The sequence below is a fragment of the Otolemur garnettii genome, unplaced genomic scaffold (genome assembly GCF_000181295.1).
Source record: "Otolemur garnettii isolate 467f Iridium unplaced genomic scaffold, OtoGar3 scaffold00214, whole genome shotgun sequence".
Taxonomy (NCBI): Eukaryota; Metazoa; Chordata; class Mammalia; order Primates; family Galagidae; genus Otolemur; species Otolemur garnettii.
The window spans coordinates 1,627,845-1,648,934 of record NW_003852609.1 but is presented as its reverse complement, the minus strand read 5'-3'; the positions used below and the strand labels follow the sequence as shown (position 1 = coordinate 1,648,934).

At 43.9% G+C, this 21,090-nt stretch overlaps 1 protein-coding gene across 1 annotated transcript in view; it reads right to left on the bottom strand.

Annotated features, from left to right (window-relative positions):
* Window positions 1-15,559, bottom strand: part of TBC1D1 (TBC1 domain family member 1) — a 235,778-nt gene extending 220,219 nt beyond the window's left edge. Inside the window, exon 1 of the mRNA XM_012812647.2 lies at window positions 15,366-15,559. The gene's annotated coding sequence lies outside the window, so the exon portion shown is untranslated. The remainder of the gene's footprint in view (window positions 1-15,365) is intronic.
* Between the last annotated feature and the right edge of the window lie 5,531 nt (window positions 15,560-21,090).

Genomic DNA, 21,090 nt, shown 5'->3' with positions numbered 1-21,090 from the left:
CCATCGTTGTTTGGTGGGCCCAGGCTGGATTCGAACCCACCACCTTAGGTGTATGTGGCTAGCGCCTTAGCCACTTGAGCCACAGGTGCTGAGCCCAAATGTTTTTTTTTTTTTTGGTTGCAGCCATCATTGTTGTTTGGCGGGCCCGGGCTGGGGATTCAAACCCACCACTTTAGGTGTATGTGGCTGGCGCCTTAGCTGCTTGAGCCACAGGCGCCGAGCCCTGATTTTTTATTTTAAATGTTCAAAATTAGCGGCCAGGCACAGTGGCTCACGCCTGTAATCTTAGCAATCTGGGAAGCAGAGGTAGGTGGATTGCTTGAGCTCAGAAGTTCAAGGCCAGCCTGAGCAATAGTGAGACTCCCATCTCTACTAAAAATGAAAAACTGATGCAAAAAAGGATCACTTGAGCCTGAGTTCAAGGTTGTTGTGAGTTATGATGCCGTGGCACTCCACTGAGAGTGATTGAGACTCTGTCTCTAAAAATAAATAAATAAATAAATGTTCAAAAGTGCCAAAATTAATAAATACTTTACTTAGAGTTCAAAAACATTTCTTGAAAGTATAGTAGGGAATCTTTTATTTTAAAGTATAGCTTCTCCTAATAATGAAAACAGACATGAAATTTATATAATCTCATAAATAATGATCTCCTTCTCTTTCTCTTTATCTCTCTCTCACATACAGGTGAAAGTGGCATTAAATATCTGGCTCAACTTTTACTCCTGTAACTGAATCTGTTTCATGTTCTAACTGTTGACAGCCGTTAATCCCAAGGAATGTTTAAAGAAGTACTAGAATTATTACAAAGGATAAATCCAAGATCTATCAGTTATTTTCAGTGAGGTCATTATTAATATGGTGACAACAGGCACAGCAGAATTACTTTCAGTTTCTTAGTAAGAGCATAGATGTATTACACATAGTTTAAGAAATTAAAATTACAATTTGGTCATTTAAATTATTTGAAAAATGTGCATTTTGCTGGGTATAATGCTCTCCAATATATAATACACACCCATTTTTTTGGCCCAAATTTTTAAGAAAAAATATTTTGTTTTAATTTTTTAATTCAAATTTTTATTTGTTTACATTTAGGTATTTGTTTTTTGTATTACAAAAAAGAACTTTTTTTAAACATAGAGTTACACATTTAATGCATAAATAAAAGAATTAAAAACATTAATATAGATATAAAATTAGTACTACCTATGTATAATGTGCCTCCTATTTTTCCCTCAAAAATTTGGGCCAGGGAGCAAGATGGTGGACCAGAAGGACCATTCAGCTGAGCTCTCCTATAATGACCAGAGAAAAGAGAGAACCTAGCCATATCTGGTGCAGGGACCTTACCCAGAGTCATAGCTCAGGGAGCACAGGAAGGAGGTAGTGAGCTGGATACAGCATATGATCCATTGTGCTGGAAATCCGACCCATTAGGCAAGTATTTGCAACTGACTGGGATTGGCTGCCCCCCTCCCAAGGTCCAGGACAGGAGGAAGCCTTTCCAAAGTTTTCAGTTTTGGGGGGAAGTTGCTCATTGAGTGGAAAGCTTGGAAGAGTGGGTGGCCTGAAACAGTATACAGGAACCAGATTTGAATGCCAGTTGGAGTGGGTTTACCATAGGTTTGGTGGCTGGCAAGGCAGCCATATTGAGAAGGTATCATTGGCCAGGAGGCTACCATTGTGTAAAGGTCATGAGAAGGTCTTACCAGGGGTCTAAAGCATGTGCGTCTTAATTAGACAGACATGCTGGGATCAGAACTCCTCTCTTGGGACACACTGAGGGACACCTGCAATGCAAGGGAACTGCAGTCAGGGGGCACCGTGAGAGCTGCCCCAAAGGATTCTTGTGAGCCAGCCACATACACCTAAGGTGGCGGGTTCGAATCCCCAGCCCAGGCCCGCCAAACAATGCAGCAATGATGGCTGCAACCAAAAAATGGCCGGGCATTGTGGCGGGCGCCTGTAGTCCCAGCTACTTGGGAGCCTGAGGCAGGAGACTCACTTGAGCCCAGGAGTTGGAGGTTGCTGTGAGCTGTGATGCCATAGCACTCTACCCAGGGGGATAGCTTGAGGCTCCATCTAAAAAAAAAAATACCAACCTGGCAGGATCTGAATGCCGAGGAAACAATCAGGGGACCACTGAAGGCAGCTGAGTTTGGAATAAGGACCATAGAGGTTGCTGGCTGTGCTCTCTGTCTCCTAAAAAATCACAGCACCACCTCCTGTCCTGGCAACATATTGCAACATAGTGTCATCAAGAGCAAGGACTTCTGTTTGAAACAAAGGAGGCAGTGAGAAGGAAAAAGGAGGACAAGGAGGTGAACAAGAAGAAAGAACACATGAGGAGCAACCAACAGAAAAATTCAGGCAACATGAAAAACGAAAACAGAGAAACTCCCCCAAGAGACAAAGAGGCAGCTACTGTAGAAGACTCCACCTCTTAAAAAAATAATGAACTTGACAAAAAAGGAATTTAAAATATGGATGATAAAGACAATAAGAGGAATAGACAAGAAAATGGAAAGATAGAACTAAAAGTCAGATGAGAGATCTGTAGAATATAGAAAGGATATGGAGGGGCTTAAGGAAATGAAGGAGACAATCAGGGAATATAAAGAGGCAGTAGAAAGTATCGAAAATAGGTTAGACCATGGAGAAGAAAGGATATCAGAGCTAGAAGATCAACTTCTTGAGTTAACCCAGGTAGTTAAAGAGGCAGAAAAGAAGAGAGAGAAAATAAAATAGGTGCTTAGAGAACTATGAGACTGCATAAAATGTTCAAACATATGAATAATAGGGATTCCTGAAGAGGAAGAAGATTGTCCCAAAGTAATGGAAGCCCTACTGTAGACTATCATAAATAAAAACTTCCTAAGTTTTACTAAAGACTGTGACACACTCCTTTCAGATGGATATCGAACCCCGGATCATCTCAACTCAAATCGAGCTTCTGCAGGACACATTCTAATGAACATGTCCAAAGTCAAGATGAAATAAAAAAATCTATAAGCAGCCAAGAGTAAGTGCCAACTGACATACAGAGGCAGAGCCATTAGGATGACAGCAGACTTTTCAACTAAAACCCTCTAAGCCAGAAGAGCATGGTCCTCCACCTTTAACACTCTTAAACAAAACCATTTTCAGCTCAGAATTCTGTATCCTCCTAAACTAAGCTTCAAAATTGATGGAGAAATCAAATCTTTTGCGATATACAAGCATTGAGGAAATTGACCACAATAAAACCAGCTCTACAAGAAATATTCAGACCTATTCTCAACACTGACCACCACAATGGACTACCAACTAAGTAAACACTCAGAAGCTAAACATCAAACTTAGCTTCCACAATGGCACAAAGGATAAAACTACACAACGGACTTTCACAAAATAAGATGAATAGAACTTCACCACATTTATCAATTCTTGCAATAAATGTCAAAGGACTGAATTCACCACTGAAGAGGCACAGGCTGGCTGACTAGATAAAAAGGCACAAGCCATCCATATAGTGTCTCCAGGAGACACACCTAGCCTTGAAGGACAAATCAAGACAAAAGGTTAAGGAATGGAAAACAGTATTTCAAGCAGATGGAAATCAGAAGAAAGGAAGGATTGTAATCTTATTTTCAGATACAAGTGGATTTAAAGCAACCAAAGATAAGAAAGACAAAGATGGACACTTTATACTGGTCAAAGGAACAATACAACAATAAGACAGTTAGATTTAAAATATTTATGAACTCAAATTCAAGGCTCCCAGATTTATGAAACAGAACCTAGATGGGTCTGAGCAATATGATATCCCATAACACCATAATTTGGGTACTTTAACACCCCTTTGACAGAACCTGATAGATCCTCTAAACCAGTGGTTCTCAACCTTCCTAATGCCACAACCCTTTAATACAGTCCAAAGAGGTCATGACTCATAGGTTGACAACCACTGCTCTAAACAGAAACTAAACAAAGATGCAAAGGACTTAAATGTAACCCTAGAACAAATGAGATTAATGGGCATACGCAGAACACACCATCCCAAAGCTAAGGAATATACATTTTTTCTTATTAGCCCATGGTACATACTCTAAAATTGACCACATCCTAGAATACAAATCAAACTTCAGCAAAATTAAAAGAATAGAAATTATATGTTGTATCTTCTCAGACCACAAGGCAATAAAGGTGGAACTCAACTCCAACAAAAACGTTCATCCCCACACAAAGACTTGGAAATCAAGCAACCTCATGCTGAATAATAGTTGGGTTCAGGAAGAGATAAAAGATGAAATCATTAAATTACTCAAACATAGCAGCAATGAAGACACAAGTAACCAAAACCTGTAGGATACAGCAAAAGCAGTCTTAAGAGGGAAATTTATCATATTACATGCCTACATTTGAAGAATGGAAAGAGAGCACAAATTCATCAACAAATTCATGAATAATCTTATGGAATTGGAAAAAGAAGAACAATCTAATCCAAAACCAGCAGAAGAAAAGAAATAACCAAATTAAATCAGAGATTAATGAAAGTGAAAACAAAAGAACCATTCTGAAAATTAATGAAACAAAAAGTTGTTTTTTTAAAAAACTAAGTAGGCAGCACCAATAGCTCAGTGTTAGAGTGCCAGCCACACACAGCAAGGCTGATAGGTTCAAACTTGGCCTGGGCCAGCGAAACAACAATGACAACTGTAACCAAAAAATAGCCAGGTGTTGTGGCAGGCGCCTGTAGTCCCAGCTACTTGGGAGGCTGAGGCAAGACAATCACTTAAGCCCAAGACTTTGAGGTTGCTGTGAGCTGTACCCCATGGTACTCCATCAAGGGTAACATAGTGAGACTCTGTCTCAGAAAAAAGAAAAAAAGAAAAATAAATAAAATTGATAAACCTTTGGCCAGATTAACTAGAAACAGAAATGTAAAATCTCTAATAACCTCAATCAGAAACGATAAAGGGGAAATAACAACAGATGTCACAAAGATACAAGAGATTATCTCTGAGTACTACAAGAAACTCTATGCCCAGACATATGACAATGTGGAGGAAATGGGGGCAATACCTGGAATCACACCCTTTCCCTAGACTTAATCAAGAAGAAAGATCTCTTGAACAGACTGATTTGAAGAACTGAGATCAAAGAAACAATAAAATATCTCCCAACAAAAAAATGTCTTGGTCTAGATGGCTTCACACCAGAAATTCACCAAACCTTCATAGAAGAGTTTATACATACTGCAGAAATTATTCCAAAAAATTGAGAAGTAAGGAATCTTCCCCCACAAAACCAGGAAAAGACCTAACTAAAAAGGAGAATTTCAGACCTATCTTACTAATGAATATAGATGCAAAATGTTTCAATAAACACCTAGCCAATAGATTACAGCTACACATTAAAAAAATCATTCATCACAATCAAGTAGGTTTCATCCCAGGGATGCAAGGCTGGTTTAACATATGCAAATCCATAAACATAATTCATCATATCAACAGAAGCAAAAATAAAAACCCTATGATCCTCTCAATGGATGCAGAAAAAGCATCCGATAAAATTCGTCATCCTTTTCTAAATAGAACATTTAAGAATATAGGCATAGGTGTCACATTTCTGAATCTCATTGAAGCCATCTACAACAAACCCACAGGCAATATTGTACTGAATGAAGTAAAACAAAAAGCTTTTCCTCTTAGAACTGGAACCAGACAAGGTTGTTCTTTATCACCACTACTATTCAACATAGTGCTAGACGTTCTAGCCAATACAATCAGGCAAGAGAAGGTAATAAAGGGCATCCAAATGGATGCAGAGAATGTCAAACTCTCACTCTTTGCTAACGATATGATCATATACTTAGAGAACTCCAAAAACTCAACCACAAGAAGCCATCCTGGAAGTGATCAAAAAATACAGATGTCTCAGGCTATAAAGTCAATGTCCACAGATCAGTAGCCTTTGTATATGACAATAACAGCCAAGATGAGAAGCTAATCAAGGACACAATTCCCTTCACAGTAGCTTCAAAAATAAAGAAATACCTAGAAATATACATAACAAAAGAGGTGAAGAACCTCTACCAAGAAAATTATGAAACCCTGAGAAAAGAAATAGCAGAAGATATTAACAAATGGAAGAACATACTATGCTCATGGCTGGAAAGAATCAACATTGTGAAAATGTCTATGCGACCCAAAGCAATCTACAGATTCAATGCAATCGCCATTAAAATACCATCATCATACACTTTCAAGACTTAGAAAAAAGAATTTGTCATTTTATATGGAACCTGAAGAAATCTGATATAGCCAAGGCAATACTTAATGATAAAAACAAAGCCAGGGGTGTCACCCTACCAGACTTTCAGCTATACTACAAGGCCATAGTGACCAAAACAGCATGGTATTGGCACAAAAATAGATACACTAATAGAAAACCATGAGATGAAACTAACATCTTACAGCCACCTGATCTTTGATAAACCAAACAAGAACATACACTGGGGAAAAGAATCCCTATTCAATAAATGGTGCTGGGAGAACATGTAAAAGACTAAAACTGGACCCACCCCTCTTACCACTTACAAAAATTGATTCAAGATGGATATAAGGTATGAATCAATAAAAATCCTCCAAGAAAGTGTGGGGGAAACACTTGAAGATATCAGCCTGGAGAAGATTTTATGAAGAAGACTTCCATGGCAATTGCAACAACAAAAATAAACAAATGGGACTTAACTAAACTGAAAAGCTTCTGTTCAGCTAAGGAAACAACAACCAAAGCAAACAGACAATCTTGAGAATGGGAAAAGATATTTGTATGTTATGAATTGGACAAAAGCTTGATAGAATCTATAGAGAACTCAAATTAATCAACTAAAATACAGCCAATAATCCCATACAAGAGACATGAATAGAAACTTCTCTAAAGAAGACAGACATGGCTTGGCACCTGTAGCTCAAGTGGCTAAGGTGCCAGCCACATACACCTAAGGTGGCAGGTTCGAATCCAGCCCAGGCCCGCCAAACAACAATGATGGCTGCAAACAAAAAATAGCCAGGCGTTGTAGTGGGCAACTGTGGTCTCAGCTACTTGGGAGGCTGAGGCAGGAGACTTGCTGGAGCCCAGGAGTTGGAGGTTGCTGTGAGTTGTGATGCCATGGCACTCTACCCAGGGGGACAGCTTGAGACTGTCTCAAAAAAAAAAAAAAAAAGAAGACAGACATATGAATAAATGCTCATTGTCCCTAATCAGCAGGGAAATGCAAATCAAAACTACCCTGAAATATCACCTAACCCCAGTGAGAATGGCCCACATCGCAGTCTCAAAGCTACAGATGCTGGCATAAATGTGGAGAGAAGGGAATACTTTTACTGTGCTGGTGGGACTGCAAACTAAAGAATTCTATAATTAGACTTCCCATTTGATCCTGTAATCCCATTACTGGACATCTACCCAGAAGAAAAAAAATCCATAGGAACACTTGCACTAGACTGTTTATCGCAGCTCAATTTACAATTGCCAAAATGTGGAAATGGCTACCAACCCAGGAATGGATTAACAAGCTGTGGTATGTGTGTGTGTGTGTGTGTGTGTGTGGGGTATGTGTGTGTGAATGGAATGCTATTCAGCCACTAAAAAAGATGGAGACTTTACATCTTTTGTATTAACCACCAACAATAAAAATAAAACTTTGGGCCAAAAAGCATGCATTATACATGGCAAAATATGGTAATCAGTTATCAAATTAGTTCTGTTATTTTACTGACAAAAATATTTGAAGGTCGCCCTAGAATGTTTGCTTTTAAACCAGTTGTGGCACATTCTTGGTTTCTCTGTAAAAAGTAACCACGATTTATTTCTTTTTGAGACAGTCACTCTGTTGCCCTAGGTAGAATGCTATGGCATCATAGCTCACAGCAACCTGAAACTCTTGGGCTCAAGAGATCATCTTATCTCAGACTCCTGAGTAGCTGGGACTACAGGCACCTGCTACAACTACAGGCTAGATTTTCTATTTTTAGTAGAGACCAGGTCTCACTCTTGTTTAGAGTGGTCTCGAAATCCTGAGCTCAGGCAAGCCACCCACCTCAGCCTCCCAGAATGCTAGGATTATAGGCATGAGCCACTGAGCCCAGCCTAGTCATAGATACTTAAAAGCAATTCAGATTCTGCTAACGTAAGATTCATGGTAACTTAGATGAGGTAAGTATTTATGTTACTTTTCAATAAAAGTTCCATAAAAGAGATGAACTATTCAAATAATACTAACAAACCATTAGATTATTTTTTAAGCCATTTCAATTCACATTATTTGCACTCAAATCTGTGACCATTCTCTAAACCCAAGTTAGAACCTCCTATTCTAAGGAGAACTCATGCTTCATATCTTTGGCAAGAAATATTCTAATGTGTTATTCCAATGAGCTTCTAGTTATGTTCTTGTTAGTAGAGTCATCTGAGTACAAGCCTTACCTCTACACAGAGACCCCTGTTATTTACACAACTACCTAGCCCAGTCCATAAACAGAGTAGCACCCAAAACACAAAGACACCCTTTTATTAGAACAGTTTCAGTGGTCATGAGCCCTGCTATGCTCCATAGCCCTGAAAGTATGCGCTTAGAATCGTAACATTTAAAAGCTAACAAGGGGCAGCACCTGTGGCTCAAAGGAGTAGGGCACTGGCCCCATATGCCGGAGGTGGGGGGTTCAAACCCAGTCCCAGCCAAAAACTGCAAAATAATAATAATAATAAATAAATAAATAAAATAAAAGATAACAAGAGGGGAGCCCCTGTGGCTCAGTGAGTAGGACACCAGCCACATATACAGAAGGTGGCAGGTTCAAATCTGGCCCCGGCCAAACTGCAACAAAAAAATAGCCAGGTGTTGTGGCAGGCGCCTGTAGTCTCAGCTACTCAGGAGGCTGAGGCAAGAGAATCACCTAAGCCCAAGAGCTGGAGGTTGCTGTGAGCTGTGACGCCACAGCACTCTACTGAGAGTAACAAAGACTTAGTCTCTGAAAAAAAAAAAAAAAGCTAACAAGATCTTTTCAAGACACTTAGAAATTTCCCTCATATTCAGCATGAGGCAACTAGATTCTGGAAAAGTTAAGTGGCTTGTCCAAATTTAGTGACAGAATTAGGACAATCCAAGTCCCTGACTCCTATCCAAGTGCTGCACAGAGCCTCAATTTCCTCACAAAAACACTTTCAACTGTGAAGTTGAAAAAGCAAGTTACCTAACTTCTGCAAATCTCAAGTTTATTCTTACAAGAGAATAGAACAAGATTATCTCCGAGTTTGCTTCCCTCTCTAAAATCTGGCGAATCTAATTTTCATAATGTATAATACCAAATGTCCCCGACATGTGTAGGGATAGAAAGCTGCTCCCATCTTCCCTTCAAAAACACAAATGTGGAGGAGGTCCATGAAGAAAAGATGAGGTTTACTGATCAGGAAGGGAGCAAAGCAGGGGAAGGTGTCAGGAAGCTGCCTACTGGGATTCCCTTGTCCTCCTAGCCCCCAGCCCCTCCCAGCAAACCACAGAGAACAGGAGAGGAACTGTCCAGTAATTATCGTGACAGCCTCTGCAGTTTCTGAATGCTGGTGGGAGGAGGGCAGGAAGAGAAAGAAGGTTGCAGGGAGGGTATTGGTAGCCTTTAGCTCCACACCAGGTTAACCAGCCAATATTAATTAGCTGTTGGGGATCTCAGGATGGCCAGGTAGCCACCCACTTCCCTTTGTCAATTTTTAATTTTTCTGTTCTTCTGTCCTGTTATAGCACTCTTGGGAGGCTGAGGCAGGCGGATGCTTGAAGCTCAGGAGTTCAAGGCCAGCCTAAGCAAGAGAGAGATCTGTCTCCACTAAAAATAGAAAAATTAGCCGGGCATGGTGGCAGGTGGCTGCAGCCCCAGCTACTCAGAAGGCTGAGGCAGGAAGATCACTTGAGTCCAACAGTTTGAAATTGCAGTGAGCTATAGTGACATACCACTATTCTCTACCTAGGGCAACAGAGCAAGACCCTGTGTAAAAAATATAAAAAACCTATTCTTTATCCCAGATAGAGTGGGCATGTACATGAACATAAGTAGAGTACAACTGGAAGTATTCTAATATCACACAGTAGGATTGCTGGCTTTGCTACACTCTTCATCCACCTTCTGCACAGAATCCCATCCTGGGGCAGGGGGAAGGTGCTGCTCACCTCGTAATCACCCAAAGGTAACAACAATTCTCAGAACAATAGGCTATTTCACCATCACACAGAGCTCCTAAAGCCAATGGTTCTAACCTTCTCATCTTTAAGGATGCTCCAGCACTGGGGTGCATCTCTTTGATTATATACATAAAGAAATGATGTTGAATGATGTGCTTCTTATACACATGTGTATAAAATCAGAGCCAATTCAAGGCTGGTCCTTTAGAATGCCATTGTCACTTATAATCTCCTTATTGCACAGGATAAAGGGTTGGGGGTGGGGGTCCTAGCTACCCTTCAGAAATTATGTATGACCCTCCCCCACCCACATGGTTACTTTGTTATTCTCCTAAAGGTAATAATAGTAATCGTTAACACATAATAGCACTCTGTATCTATTAATTAATTTAATGCTTACAACAACCTTGGACAATAAGGACTATTATCATTACTGAATAAGGACTCTTACAGACTATTATCATCTCCAATTTAAATGTGAGTGTGAAGAAGGGAGTTACAGCACAGAGAAGTGAGACATCACCCCAAGGACATAATAGTTGGAAATGGCAGAATCAGGATTCAAACCCATACCCTTTCGCTCCAGAGTCTATGCTTGCTCCCGACTACTTTGCTATTTCCAAGTAGTTGCCAGGTTAACTGTTGACCAATCATCTCTTTGGGAACATTTTATAGGCACTATCTTCTGGATAGCTCTGGATATCTGGATATCTCACAGCTCTGGATATCTGGATATCTCACAGCTCTGGATATCTGGATATCTCACAGCTCTGAAAAGAACATTTCATCATCTTCATTTTACAGAAACTGACTAATAAATGGTAAGGCACAAATTTCTATTCTTTCCAGGATAATAAGATCTTTTGAAGAGAATAACCCTCAAATATCTAACCTCTCTAATAGATTAGCTCGGTTGTTCTATCTAAATTTTGATTGGTTTCAGTAATCCAAACCTAACATTTAAGTTATACTCTAAAAGCACAGAATGAACAAATAAATGTAGTAACAGCAGTATTATTAAATGATCACTATGTACCAGGCACTGTTATAAACATTTTACATATATAAATTCATTAATTCTGACATCAAACCAGTAAGTGCTTATCTAATTTGGATTCATTGAATATAGTATTCAATAGTATATTCATTGAATATAGTAATGTGTTGTTAAGTAAGTGCATTATCTTTTTAAGACAAAAATAGCTGTTCATTGTCTCAAAGGAAATAGGCACATTCAAAATTAAATGCCTCTTTGTTGGTGCTAAAAGATATTTCCTACATTCTGCAAAGCTTCACAAAAACCTAAGTGTCAAAATTCTTTCAGATGGCTCAAATACAACAAATCTTTTTTTAAACATTTGAAATCTGAAAAGAGACACATTGCCCTTAAATCTAAGACCCCATCAAATGGAAATGGCAGCTTGGAAATGTCAAAAACCCTGAAAATGGAAAACTTCATGTCTTTTGTGAAGAATTTGGCTTAAAAATATTTGCACTGGGGGCAGCACCTATTGCTCTGTGGGTAGGGCTCCAACCCCATATACCAACGGTGGCCAGTTCAAACCTGGCCCCTGCCAAACTGCAACAAAAAATAGCCACGTGTTGAGGTGGGCACCTTTAGTCCCAGCTACTTGGAAGGCTGAGGCAGGAGAATTGCCTAAGCCCGGGGTTGGAGGTTGCTGTGAGCTGTGATGCCACAGCACTCTACCAAGGGTGATAAAGTGAGACTCTGTCTCTATTCAAAAAAAAAAAGGGTGGCACCTGTGACTCAAGGAGTAGGGCACTGGCCCCATATACTGGAGGTGGCAGGTTCAAACCCAGCCCCAGCCAAAAACTGCAAAAAAAAAAAAAAAAGTTGTATTAGAATGTGGGGTTGGAGAAAAAGGAAATCATAAGATTACCAGTCCTGACTGGAAACCTAAATCCTTTGTCATCACTACAGAGATATACAAACCCCCAAGCTCCTCGTTGCCGAGTGGACTCAGTGCTTTTAATGAGCAGATTCTACTTCTCCAAGTTTAACGACCAAGAGAAGAAAAGGGCTGGGAAACATTTCACATATTGACAATAATGTGGCCTTTAAACTCGAGAAGGTCAAGACAGTAGCTGGCGAAAGGGCAAAAGAACTGTGCCGAGGCTCCACATGTGTGTGTGAAGTCCCCAAATGGGCTGAGAAACATTTTGGGTTCTCTGGGGAATCTGCAAAGGGTGAAGGCCTACAGGAAAATGCTGTGTAGAGAAAGCCACAGGGGCTTGGGGGAGCTTAGTGAGATCAAGTTAAAAGCATGTTCAAAGACAGAATCCTCTCAAGCCTTCCACCCTGCCACTTACTTTACCAAGGAGCTGGTGGTCTAAACAGCAGGCAGCCCTCAAAAAAGAAAAAAAAAAAGCCAGGTAAGGTGGTTTACCCCTGTAATCCCAGCACTCTGGGAGGCTGAGGCAGGCAGTTGGATCAGCGTGAGCCAAGAACGAGATCCATCTCTACTCAAAACAGAAAAACTAGCTGGGCATAATGGTACACTCCTGTAGTCCCAGCTACCTGGGAGGCTGAGGCAAAAGGATCACTTGAGCCCAAGAATTTGAGTTGCTGTAAGTTATGATGGCATGGCACTCTACCCAGGGTGACAGAGGAAGACTGTATCTCAAAACCAAAAGTAAAATAAAATAAAATAAAAATAAACAGGAAGCAGCCCTTCTCGGGCACTAGAATGATTGGAGATGCTGGGGTGAAGACAGAACCACTAGAAGCCTGTGGTTAGATGCAGCAGTCCCTACTCTCACCAGGCATACACCCCAGAACAGGGGTCCTCAAACTTTAAACAGGGGGCCAGTTCACTGTCCTTCAGACCGTTGGAGGGCCAGACTGCAGGCCCCAGGATGAGTCAGCTGCTAAGCAGGACAGGCAGCAGCGGCAAAAACACCCGGCGGGCCGGATAAATGTCCTAGGCAGGCCGCATGTGGCCCATGGGCCATAGTTTGAGCACGCCTGCCCTAGAAGGTCACAGAAGATCCCAGTCATGAAGGAGCCACCCACCCACACTGGGGTATATGTGCTTACAACCTCAGCCTTCCTGGGGTGGTGCCTGTGGCTCAAAAGGTTAGGGCACTGGTCCCATATGCCGGAGGTGGTGGGTTCAAACCCAGCTCCAGGCAAAAACTGAAAAAAAAAAAAAAACTTCTTAAAACAACCTCAGCCTTCCCAGCCGGGCAGTCGGAGCTGCCTGCTAGGAAGTGGCAGACAGCTGGGTGGTAAGGAAGAAGCAGCCAGCCCCCTCTCTTCAGAGTGGGCCACTTCCTCATCATACTCTGCTACCATGACAAACTATTCCCATGGCACAGAAGTCACTGACACCACTGCTGCCCAACCAGAACTGGTATCATAGTGAAAGGGGAAACCCCAGAACTCCCAGTTGGGTAGATGAGGGTAGACTATGGCAGGAAGTCCCATGTGCAAAACTGCTTTGATGCTGATAATTTGTAACTACACCAATGAAATGTTTTCCTATTCCACTCCCTTGCAAATGGATGCACCAATTCACATGAAGGCATTTATTTTAATTATCACCTAATGACTTTATTTCCTGCTTAGTCCTGTTTATGCTTCTTGCACTCACTTAATAGTGTCAGGACACTATTATTAACATCCACTTATATTAACATCAGAAAAATTATATGTTATATGTTAACATTATATTAACATCAGAAAACATTCCCTAAACGCCCATGTTATGTCCATGGCTACTTAACAGATAAATCTGGAGAGAAAGCACTAGTTATGGACTTATTTTTCTATAACTTGGTAGGAAAAAAAACCCAAAAGAAACAGACTGTGAGACTGTGACAGCATCCGATTTCAAACAGGTTGTAAAACACCTGTTTATAAAAGCAGTCAACCCTTTTTCATACAAACTGTCCAGCAATGTCCTTATTCCTTTAGACAGTTCAGTTCCCAAGGGGAAGCTTCTTTCCAGCCATGAGAAACCATCTCAACTCTAGAAAAAGTTGCATAACTCGCCTGCTTCAGAGATCCCTAACCCCAGGGAGTGAGAGAAACCTTCCAGCAGGTGAATTCCCAGCCTCTGCAAACAGCTCTCCTTAACCCCTCCCACAGACTTCACTCAGGCTGCCCAAACTGGAACAAAAGCCAGAGGTGGCTTTTCTCCAACTCCTAAACAAGGGTTTCTGCTTCTGTTGTTGTTGTTGTTTTTTAAATCAAGGCTTCTGCATTGAGCATAGGTCCTGTGCAAAAAGTTTAGAAGTTTAAACTTGTTCAGAGAGGTGAGTTTCCTGGGTGTGACCTATTTAAATCAGGTCATTTAAAAAATACTCTTTCAAAGTCTGGTTATATTAATAAATAAAACCATTCCATCATCTAAAAGGAAGAATAAGAGATCTATGAAGTGAAGACCTATCCACTAATACAGGGCACTCTGAAAATTAAACTGGAGAACGGATCCCCCATCACTTTCAATTTCTTTTCTTCTTAAAGCAACTTTCAGAGAATAAGCTATTTTAAATAGAATAAGAACAGGAAAAGCCACATCGAGGTGGGTTTCAAACTAAATGACAGCTCTCTTAGCCAAAAAAAAATCAAGGTGTGGTGAACTTTGGGGGGTCTCACAACCCCACGGCGATCAGGAAGCTGCCGGAAACAACCAAGCAGGGTTTCAGAATGACTGACTGGTACAGGATGTGCCCATAGAAAGAAATACCGCGCGCGCTGATGGCGCTGCCAAAGTTACTCCCGCAAAGTACCCTGAACTTTTAAGGGGTGGCATGGGGTCACCCTGATCGTCCTCCTCCCAATCTGGCCGCCTTACAAACACGCTAACCCTGGGGATATTTGGATGGGGCGGGGGAGGAGATGTGAGGACCCGAGAGCAGGAGGGGGCCAGGGCCAGACGCCCGCCGGAGCTTTCGGGTCGCTGTGAATGTCAAGGTTTCGCTTTCGTCCAAGCTGGGGGCAAGGAGCTGGCAATGAACTTCCAATCCTGAGCGACAAGGCCGGCAGGAACGCCGGGGAACTGCCAGATTCCGTCCGCTCCTCGGCCAGGCAGGGCAGGGGCGTGCTGGGGTTGGGAGGCTGCCGGGAGGCCCGGGGAAGACCCAGCCGGGTGGCGTGAGTGAAGCCCCTGAAGGCGCCTACCTGTGCCGCGATGCGCTCAGAGCCCGGGGCCCGGCCGGGACGCGCAGGTGCTCGGGGGCATCTTGGGGACGGCCTGAGCAGGCGGGGCATCCATCGTGCCCGGCTGGACGCGCTCTTCCCGCCGCTGGGTGCCGGAGGAGCCTCTAGGCTCGGTTCCCGCCTCTTCTCCACCTGGCGGAGGACGCCGCGGGTCCCAAGGCTACGGCAGCAACAGGCACAGTGGCGCGGACCGCGGCGGCGGTGGAGGCGGCAGCAGCAGCGGCCGATGAGGAGGAGGAGGAGGAGGTGTCTGCGCGCTGCTCGCGTTTCCTCCTCCCCGGCTGGGCGAGCTCGGGGGAGGCTAGGGGCAGGCAGGAGCCAGGATCTCCCTACTTGGTCCCCAGGGACCCGAGAGGGGACGCGATGCCACTCTCTTCCCCACTGCGCCTTGTGACTGCTCCGCCGGCCCGGCCTGGCCCCGGCGGGTCACAAGCGAGCAACAGCTGCTGCAGTGCGAGTCAGCCGCGGCCTCCCTCCGCTCCTGGCCTCCCCCGCCTCCCCGCCTCCCCCCGGCCGGCGCTAGGTCCTCGGCCCGCGCCTGAGGGAGGGGACGGGGAGGGTCCTGGCGCCGCCGCCCCATCTGGCCCCTCCGCAGAGTCCTGACCCCGCTTACTCCTGGGGCGCCGAGGACGCAGGGCCCCGCGCGTGATTAAGGCCCTCGTGGCGGGATGTGCGGTCGCACACACTGTCCTCGGCGCCCTATTTATAGCAGGTGGCTCTGCCCGCGGCTCGCGCGGCCTGAGCGGCTCTCAGCAGGTGGCATTGTCGCCCGCTCTCCTCTCTGCAGTAGGAGCCTCGCTGGCTCCCTCCGAAATGGAATGGTAAGACCTGCACGAAACGCGGGGAGGCGACCAACCAAGCCCCCTGGCTCTCTCCCTCCCCCCTGCTTCCTGTTCTGGGGTTGGATGATGGCAGGGAGTGAACTGAGGCACGGATGTCCTGCGGGTCCCTGGCACACTAGACAGGAAAATCAGGGACTCAGGCAAACAGCAAAGGTTGAAGTGCCCTCCCGGATTAAACGCCGTAAACCCCATTTCCGACCGACCAATTGCAGGGATGACGCAGAGGCTGGATTGGGAGCTTTTCACCTCCCCGTGGGCCCAGCACACACACACGCTGCCTGCCTGCCAGAGTACGGTTTGGGGAAGTTCCCTGCGGTGTTGGGGGTGTAAGACGAGCCGCGGAGGAGATTTGAAAGGCTGAGAAAGAGAGCTTCCTCCTATTAGGGGTGGCATTGTGCGAGAAAGAGACAAACCTCCCCAAACCCCCATCCCACCAGGCAAACAGGAGCAAATTCTCTCCCGGGGGAAGGGAGAGGGATCTGAGAAAGTAAGCGATGTAACAGTGTCTCCAGAGACAATTCAGCCGGGAGAAGGCGCAGGAGCCGGCGGAGGAAACTGGCAGACGCCAATTGCTGGTCTTTGGGGGATTTTTTGCTTCATTTTGCTGGAGGTGGATTTTAGAGAGGTGCCTGAGAGCTTCAGTTATAGAGTTGAACTTGAACCCAGATCCCAAGGTCACCACAGGCCCAGGTAGGCAAGCGCCTGGACCTCTGGTCTCCGTTCTCTTACATGTGAAATGGGACCAAAACACACCTTACACTCGATCATAGTGAGGGGAAGTAGGACAGTGCATGTGGAGGGGCCAGCACAGCGTCACATATGCGCTGGTCTCAACTAAAGCAGCAGCTGCTGTCACTGTGGTTCAGGAGTCACATAGAGGGCCAAGGGGCATCCCATAGCCAAGAGCAGTGTCTTCCTTGAAGCTTCTTGAGGCTTTTGGAAGCTTTTTGATAACATCCAGGGGAGATATATTTAGGGGCTCACAAACATTTTACCCACAGCTTGACTTAAAACCCTCACAATAATGGTAGCTATTTATGGAGAGGTCATTTCATGAGGGGTGTCTCACCCCTCTTTATATTGTCTCTGGGTCCCCTCTTTATATTGTCTCTAATTCCCCTAAAACTTAGCAAGGCAAAGATGATTAAATCCATTCATCTAATGAGAAAACTGACAGGATCGTGCCTTTTGGAGAGCTAGTAGGTGCTAGAATCTCCAGGAACCCTTTATGGCACACTTCCTTCCTGGCCCTGTGTAGCAGTGTTGGAGGGCTTAGCTCATTCTTTGGCCTAGCAGAGTGATTTGTGTACTTAGCTTCAAATATTTTTTTAAAAGCGGTGAGGAATAAATGCAGTCATAAATACTCTAATGAGTAGAATGTTTATTGGGTTATGGACATATTCTTCATTAGGTTATAAGACCAGGTAAACCAGTTACACCATATTGTCATCTCTTGGATCATACTCCAATTATTTCATGTTTTTATCTTCAACTCTTGCTATCTCTGCAGTAGCCTGCTAAACACACTTAACCTCCAGAATGCTAGGATCTTGAGACAGATACATCATCATTTATATTTTTGACACTTTGAATTGCTTTTGATATATAACCCAATAGATGATCAGTGAAACTATTTCCTTGCCTGCCAGCCCCTGCTCCTGGGAGGCAGGCCGAGGGGAACGGAGATGATTTGCTGGACTCTGATTTTGACCACCCTGACCTGAGCTCCTTCCCATCCTGCCACTCCATTCCCTTTTTTTATTCCTCCTGCACCACCTCTACCCTCCCTCTACCCACACCACTAATCTTAGACTGAGGGAAGTTTAGGGACAGGTAGGCAGCCAGATGGGATGCCTAACTAGATCACAGAGGTAGGACGTGGACAGGTGGGAGGCTGAAGCAGGCCTAATCCCCAGGTCTCTTGTACTGTCGAAATCTATCCAGTTCCAGCTCAGAGACGTAGGACTCACTGGCAAATAACCACTTGCCCTCGCCCTAGCCTGAGTTAGGAAATGGACACGGCCTGTGAGAAGCAGCAATTTCTATATCACTTTCTCAGTTCCCAGGGACAGAACCCTAGGAATAATAATGAGGGATGTTACATACAATAGGGATTTTTGCCTTTTTTTTTTTTTTTTTTGGCTATACATCATTGTCTTAGAAATTGAAAGACAGCCTGAGATCAGCCTATAAAGGGCAGTTTGGAACTAATGGTGATACCTGGATGAGAGGATGAAGACTGTCAAACATGGAGGGCAGATCCATGTTATCCGAGTACAGAGTGGAAAGTTAAGGGTTACCCTCTTGCTCAGCTCTCACCTGCAATTGCCATTGTTTTAGGAGGGAAATAGGTTCTTCCCCTTGATACGTGGACTTGTGACTCCCAGCAGAGCTGGTATACTACCACGGTGGAGGTATGGGCCAATGGGCCCCTGGAAATAGCAACAAAGACCTCACCCCGGACCCAGAAGGGTAGTGTGTTGGGCCCTCTTTGAGTCACCAGTAACAAAACTAAGGAGGGAGTAGGATCAAATGCTTCCATGATTCTGCTTCAAGTTCCTGATTCTCTTGACCAGTATGACCCAAGACATTGTCTGCATATGGGGCACTCCGCTGACATTAGTTACTGACCTGTTTGCTGAGTGAGTGAAAACCCTTGGTGAGATGCCATCAACAATTATGGCAGCTGCACTTTCCCTGTCTGGGCAACCTCTGCTCTTCAGCTCCTCCTAAAGTCCTGCCATGGACCATTCCTTCAGGGTTTTTTCCCCTATAGAGTCTTTCCTAATTTAGTTATCTGCAGCAGAATTAATTATTCATTGCCAAAGGCCAGGACCATTAGTATCAGCTTTAAGATGGCTATAGAGCTCTAGAAAATTGTGGACCATCGAGCTGTTATTAAATCAAGTGCAAAGCCCAGAAGCTAAAAGAAAACAGTAAACACTTTACTTTTAATGTGAGGGGAGCCATATATAAATCTAGAATTAAAAGTCTTTGGTCAATGTACAGAAGAAAACTTTAATAAAAATTACTCATTTTTATCAAATCTATCAACTAGGTATTTAGATTCATATTAGTTAGGGATCTAAACTATGACTATTGCTGTGATACATCTTAATTAATTTCAAAATATACATAAGAGTTTTTAAGTAGTGGGCACATTTTTAAAAATTAGCATCAATAAAGGCACAAATTGAGATTTTCACTGGCTAGGACCCCAGGAGAGTGATGTGATTCACTGGGAGGGTTCCCAGGCCCTGCTCCTGAGAATCAACAGGTGTCTTTCTGGAGCCCTAAGTGGAAAGGGTTCAAGCTGGAGAATTTGCATCTGCCTCAAGCATGGGAGGAGGCAATGTCTGAGCACCAAGGCTGGGTAGCTGCCAACCCTCCTGATCCAAGCCATGACTATTAGCATCTAAAGAGTATGTCAAGTCATGCCCAAGTATCTTAATTAGCTATACAAAGTATTCTCCATGACAAGAAAATAGACTCACATCAAGGTCGGAGATTACATTATGTTGCCTCATCTAAGATACTAGATCCCTGGCATTGCTTTCAGAAAGGCATTATAAGAATGATAAGATATAAGACATTGAAAAGATAAATAAAGGGTGGCATCCATAGCTCAGTTGGGTAAGGCGCCAGCCACATACACCCAGGCTGGCGGTTTGAACCTGGTCTGGCCAGCTAAAACCACAATGACAACTGCAACAAAAAAATAGCCAGGCATTGTGGCGGGTGCCTGTAGTCCCAGCTACTTGGAAGGCTGAGGCAAGAGAATTGCTTTAGCCCAAGAGTCTGAGGTTGCTGTGAACTGCGATGCCACAGCACTCTACCCAGGTGACAGTTTGAAACTCTGTCTTGGAAAAAAAAAGATAAAGTGAGAAGATAACCAATGTAGATTCTGGAATTTCAGCAATTTAAACAAATATTTTACTGCAGTTGAACTCCTGCTTACAATGGATGAGACAACATAAATCCATGCCACGTGATGAAGAGTGGACTGGAGCCCCAGAGCAGGCTTCTGTGAAGTGTCCGGTCTCCTTTTATGGGCAAAGCAGATAAAACTCTGGGCACTGGTTCCACTTCCCTTCCCAGCACAGCCTCTCCTGTTTTTCACTGCTCTGCACAAGCCACTGCTCCACACAGCTCTCTGATGAGATCCAGCCTTTACTTGGGGTCCCACTGCCTACCTGAGCTTGTTCTGTGGGTGTGGGCATCAGGCATAAAGCTGAGCAAGTGCTAGATGGCACATAACTTTCATTAGGATATTCGAAGTGGCCTAAGGTCAATGAGAACGTTTGTAAGTTGGGTCTCAGTGATACTCAGACTGGGTACGCTGACTAAGCCTTCCATCTTGCAGGACCCCCACTTCACTTTACCCTGAATGCCATTATGCCATTGCTGGTGCCTAATGTACCAGCGAGTAGCCGGCTCGCTGGTCTGCCTGCTTTGGCCCTCCCTGCCCTGCAATCTATTCTTAACACAGCAGCCACGTGAATCTGTTAAAATATCATTTGGGCCATGTCATTGCTCGGATTAGAACCCCCTGAGGCTTCCCAGATTTCCCAGACTAAAAGTCAAAGTTCTTAGAATGGCTCCTAGGGTCCTTTAGGACCTCCCCCTCTTCCCCCACACGGCTCCCTTTAAGCTTTCATCATCACCTGCTCCCAGCCTTGACTCCCTGTGCTCCAGCCACACTGGCCTTGCTATTACTCAAAGCTGCCAGACACACCCCTGCTCAGGGCCTTTATACTCACCATTTCCTCTGCCTAGTACACTCTTCCCTCAGATATCCACATTATCCCCAGTTTAGTTCACTTTCTTCAAAGCTTTGTTTAAAT